This window comes from Buceros rhinoceros, unplaced genomic scaffold (genome assembly GCF_000710305.1).
Source record: "Buceros rhinoceros silvestris isolate BGI_N320 unplaced genomic scaffold, ASM71030v1 scaffold17385, whole genome shotgun sequence".
NCBI classification, from domain to species: domain Eukaryota; kingdom Metazoa; phylum Chordata; class Aves; order Bucerotiformes; family Bucerotidae; genus Buceros; species Buceros rhinoceros.
Window position 1 is genome coordinate 29,562 of NW_010412519.1, and position 6,284 is coordinate 35,845.

Consider the following 6,284-nt stretch of genomic DNA (forward strand, 5'->3'; position numbering starts at 1 on the left):
TTTCCCTCTTCCCACTTGCATGTACAGACTTGCTGGAGATAAACTAGGATTACAACATCTGATTATGGGATGGAGACCTGTTTAAGGGGGGACAAGTGTACTATTCAGACTACTGAACTCTCCCTGCATTTTTAGAACCAGTAACCAAGGAGGAAAGCTCCTTTGCTTCAGCTTTACCATTTTGTTATGTCTAGCAAGACTAAGAAAGAGATTCTGTGATTCAGCACAACTATACCGAGGTCTCCACACAAATCCTTTTAACCCTCCAAACAGTTAAACCACAGCCAGGTTGATTAAGACTTGAGAAATCTTTATTGTCCTACAAAGCTTGTCTTCACAGTTACACGGGTGTAACAATTTGCTTGAACTGATGCAACTTTATTGTTGACACTTTGGGGTGATGCACTGTTTGAATTTAATTGGATGCCTCTGTTCCGGTGAGGCAGGAGTGTCCACCCACAACCTCATCATCATCATGGCTTGGCTTCGCCAACAAAGATCTGAGAAGGGCTTTTCCCACGCTCACGGCAAGCGATGAGTGCACCCTTCGGGCTTGCGCGGTGGATTTTTTAGGTGAGGCACCAGCGTGCGCGGAACTGGCTCCACCCTTTACACCTGAGGTTCATCTGCCAGGGCCCAGAGAGCTTGGACAGTGACAGCGAAGTCCTCGGGTCGTAGGTTTGTTTAGCGTGTCCTTCTCTTAGATGGATGAGCCTTACAAGGCTAAACGAGCTCCATCTGCCCGGGTTTGGAGTCAAGAGTTGTCCTTCTCCTAGGATGGTTGCCCGAAGGCTAGTGAGCCCATCCTGCCCGTGGACACACTTTGTCTGACCCTTCAGTTGAGACCTGTCTGGCTTGGGAGACCCCACCAGAGGCACATGCCACCACCAGCACAGCTCTCAACCTCACAAGGGCACGCAAGCTCCTTCCCCACGGCAAGGGGGTGCCCATGAAATAGTCACTGCTCTATCTCCGGACATCACAGACCCGGGCACGGGGCGGCCAGGACCTGCCAAGAACAGGAGTCCTGGAGGGTACACCCACAAAATGTCTGAAGAAATAGGCAAAGAGCGTGCTACTTCTCATTAAATTTCTACTACTATTATATTTGACCATCCTGAATAAATATAGGTTGCTAGATTCAACGCTGATGTGATGATAAGATTATACAAATCTTCTTTTCATCCTCAAGAAGACATGGGAAATTACCTTGGGAAATGCATTACAGTTTTGGATGGTAAGTTCTGCAGGACTTTGTCACAGCGTTTTGCAGGTACGTGCCTGAAAATGAAGATCTGCCTTAAAAAGCTGGTAGCCTTTGAGTCAGCTCACAAAACAGCTCACAAAGTCAGCTCATGGCTGTCAGTACCTGCTACGGGCTGGTCACCTGCCCAGAAAGGAGAGCTGAAAATAGAAGCAGCTGATTTAATCTGAGGATCCCTAAGTCTCCTAAAGGAGGAGGATCCTCTTCAAAGAGCTTGCCTCCTGAATACATCAGAGATCTGGGATCGGCAGGTAAAACAGAATGAGACGAACACTCTTTACCTATAACCATCCAGTTAATTTTAAGGATCAACTGATTTATTTTACAGACCACCCTGCAATAGGTCCTACTTCCCCAAGTAAGTACAAAAAAGGCAGAAAAAAAAAATTTCTCCCTTGCTTCTTACAGAAACAGAAAAGTGACTGAGAAGCGTTACCTCTCAACTTAACAGCCCAGGTAATTTTCAGTCATTGTCACATGCATAATATTTTTATTAGTGTCTCCTCTTTCTTACCTGAAAGAGGCCAGTGAAACATACAACTCAGCCAGAAAGCACTGACCCTCACCCATGCTCATGAGCACAAAACTTGTCAAGGTGTGTTTTCTTAAACGGAGCGCTGCTGTGTGGGCGCAGCAAACATGCTTTTTGTAAGAAAGATCTTTATGTTGAATTGACAATTCAATTGACAATTGAACCTCTCATTGAATTCTGATGGGAGATAGCATTAATTAAATTTTTAAGATAAAAACCCTTCACATCCTAACTCCAAGGCTAGATTATTTTTCTGGGGAAAGGCTGTGCAGAATACAGAGACTCTTTTACTGTCCATATAACATTGTACAGTGTTGTTCTTGCACTTCAAAATCGCCTTTTCTTAGCAATTTGTTATTCCCGTATTTAAATGCTAAGGTGCATAATCTTTATATTTTGAAAGACTTAATTGCTGAGAGGCAGCTACAGTGCAAATATTGCTTTGGCTAGTTTCCTCTGAAGGAGCAGATTCCATAGCATGTAGAAAGCTCCTGACGATGTAAGAAGCATGTAAATACAGCAGGACAAGACACCTCTGAGTTTGCTGGGTTACTTCAATTAGCCAAGGTCTGCTTACATGTATTGCAGTATAGTGTATGTTGGTCTTGACATAAATGAATGGAATTCCTGTCTCCCTAACAGTGATGATCTTTACTTATCAACTGACTGTACCCGTAGCAGCAAATACAGAAACCTGCCTTCTGCAGCAAAGGTGTGTTGAGAGTCAGCTACTGTAGCACTTGCAACTTTTTTTCTGTTATTAAGATTTTTGATTTCTAAAGCTGCAGATTGATAGAGAAGGAATGTCACATTTAGAAACTTTTACTGATTATTTTTTGGCAGGCTGAAACTAAGCCAAGGAACCTGTGTTTTGCTTAATGCCTTCATCGAGAGAGGCTTCTCAAAGTATTTAGGAAGCTTTCAAGTATATAACATTGTCGGTTAGGGTGATACATTCTCTAGATAATTTGAGTTATCAGTTGCTGAGTTTCTATGAACAGGATATCTGACCTGCTCGCTGGACAAAGGACTGAGACATTACTGTTTTCACAATCTCTTCACCTTAGCTGAGGAAATGTCCAAATGTGGTGTCAACTGAAAATAAGAGGACTTGCAGTGTAACAGTTGTTTTCTTTCCCCTCGGAAATGGAGAGCATCTCTTTCCAGTTCCTTTTAGCTTGATGTTACTCCTCAATTTATCTGTCTGTGAACTTATAGCCCATATTAGAGCCTGCCAGACTGCCAGCTTTGGTAATGGAAGAAGAAAAAAGTATGAAAAAGAAAACAAATGCTCCACAGATTACTATGAAAGGAAGGGGAAAATACACTTGTAACCCGTAAAATACAAGACACCAGGCAAAATATGTTCAGCAATCCTTGCAGGCATTATTATCTATAAATGGCATCTTATGCTTTCTGAAGAGTAGTGGTTATATTCATACATAAAGTCCTAGCCATAATTGTTGTCTCCTGCTTTATAACAGTAATTTCAGCAGCTGTTACAAAGTATTCCCCTACTGACTCCATTTTCCATGTATGTATGTACATACCAGTCACCTCACGAAGAGTAAATTCACTTGTGAATAAGGCTTTGATATCAGGCATATATTCACATTCTATAAGATACCAAAGAGACAGCCTCATGACACCATCAGTGCAGTTTCCTGTGGAAAGGATCAGTCAAATGTTGGAAACTGCTCAATCCAAATGGAGGAAATTTGTTTTCCAGAGCTTGTGATTCCTCGGGGCAGCTTTGCTTTCAGCTTCCCAGTATGCAGTGTCTGGGAAAGCTCCATGCATCTTGCACAACCACTTGTCTAGTTAGAAGCAGAGCAAGGAGAAACGAGCTGTGCGCTGTCCCTTCTTTTGCACTACAGCAGATTTTGCTCCAGGCCCAGTGTTTTGAAATAAATAACAATGGTAGTAGGTTGTCATGTCTCTGGAGATGTTTAGTATCTTACTAACAGCGATAGGTCTATAGTGAAGCAGTTATCTTCTAGGAGGAACAGAAACTTAAGATACAAGAATTACCTTCAGTTTGCTGCACTGTCATAGTGCCACAGCACAAGAAACTATTCTTCTGCATGTCCACTGAATTACTTGACAAAACGCCTTACGTGTGCTTTAAGAATGTGCCTTTGTGTGTTATTTCTGAGTGCATTATCGCATGTGAAAAGATAGTGAAATCTTTGCCGAGTCAGAGTGTAGCTGAACAGCTGGGTCCCATTGCATCAGCAGTGATAAAATCTCCAGAGTGCTTTCCTTTGTTGTTGAGTCTGCATTAGATTCAAGCCCTAGCAAGGACACGGTTTACTTTCCATGTGATCACAAATAAAACCATACATGACTCACCAGTGAAAAACACACTTCTGGGGTGCGATGCACTCTCTTTGATTTTTAGTCCCTAGGGAGATCGACAGGAAACAAATGTAAATGTTACCATTCTGCTTCAGGGTACATGGGAGCACTCATATATGTCTCACATGAAATGCTGCATTCTGAAAATTGTGTGTAATGCAGACAGAGGGATTTTGAACAGCAATTTCCTTCCTCTGAAAGAAGAGAGGAAAAAAAAAAATTCCTAAAAAAACAACCAGAAGTAAATCCCTGAAAGGGAGAAACCACCTTGGTGGCAACCTTGTCATCTCTGCTGGATTTCTTACTGAACGTTTCCTAGCAGAGGACTGCTGAAATTAACTGCATTACTGTTTTTCATGGTCTCCTCAGCGGTGACTATAGTTTTTGTCTGTTGGGAGATCCACAAGGGAAAACACATGCCTGACTCATGCAATAAGTTGGTTGGAAAAAAAAAATGGATGAGTGTTTATTACCTCCTGTGCCTTTCCTTTCCAAGCTAGAGCCCTGAGGACAAGAAGTGAGCTATCACACCTGCACTCCCTCATGTTGGCCAGGGCAATGACACACCCAACTCTGGTCTGCATAAGCCAGAAGACACATTTTTTTCAGTCTCTTGAAATGCATTTTAAGAGAGAAGTGCAAATGTTCACCCTGTTTTTCTTGCCTCATTACTTTCATCACCTCTTCCATGCTTTCAGCCTGTGGTGTCTCAGAGAGTGAAAGTGAGAGTTCTTTGGAAATTTCTACAACTTGTGGTCTCCCAAAGCTGGAAGAAGGAATGCGAATGAGGATTGCTCCAATTTAATGCAGTTAAACATGACGTGCTGAAGCCCCCTGATAATCTGAAGCATGTCACAATAGTAAATCTCTCTACTATTCCTCCTCTCCTCTGCCCTGTCTTGATGTAATGAGCATTCTCTGCTGAATTCCGCTAAAAGCTACTGGTGCTGTTGGCACATAATGTTGACAAAAGATACTGGTGAGTAACACCAGGCTTGTGCCATCGTCCGTATCTCCCTGCCCATTTCAGGTAGCACAACATCTAGGTCAGCATGTTGAATCTCACCCGTAGTTACCTCTTCCTTCCTTGAATGCAATGTGTTTACTTTCTTATTTTGCTCTTCCTTCATCTCCTTTTCTTCCATCAAAATATTCTTCAAAATTTCAGCTGTATATTTAAAAAAATTCTTTTAGACTCCTACAATCTTCTAAATACTTTTTTCTTTACCAGAGAAACACTTTTCCTGCAAGTCAAACCCTTCTTTGGTGCAACACTCCTCAGACCATTGTGGTACCTTCATGTATTTCTGCTTTCTCATGTGGCAGAGATTCTCTGCAATGCCCTTGACCCAGACAGCTATTGATGTGACCTGCCAGAATTCCCATTATCAGGCAGGTGTGTCTCTCTCTTGAATTACTGCTGGGGTTGTGCACTAAGCATAGAATCACAGAATCATCTGGCTGGAAGAGACCTTTAAGATCATCAAGTCCAACCATTCACACTGCACTGCCAGGGTCCCTAAACCATGTCCCTCAGCGCCACATCCACACGGCTTTTAAACACCTCCAGGGATGGGGACTCCACAACTTCTCTCGGCAGCCTGTTTCAGTACTTCACAAGCCTCTCTTTAAAGAAGCTTTTCCTGATATCTAAACTAGATCTCCCATGGTGCAACTTGAGGCCATTTCCTCTCATCCTGTCACTTGTCACATGGGAGAAGAGACCAACCCCCACCTCACTACAATCTCTTTTCAGGTAGTTGTAGAGTGTGATAAGGTCTCCCCTGAGCCTCCTCTTCTCGAGATGGAACAAACCCAGTTCTCTTAGCCACTCCTCAGACTTGCTCTCCAGACCCTTCACCAGCTTCGTTGCCCTTCTCTGAACACGCTCAAGCACCTCAATGTCCTTCTTGTAGTGAGGGGCCCAAAACTGGACACAGTACTCAAGGTGTGGCCGCATCAGTGCCCAGTACAGGGGGACAATCCCTTCCCCGCTCCTGCTGGTCACACTATTGCTGGTACAAGCCAGGATGCTGTTGGCCTTCTGTGGCCACCTGGTCACTCTGCCGGCTCCTATTCAGCTGCTGTCAACCAGCCCCCCCAGGTCCTTTTCTGCTGGGCAGCTTTCCA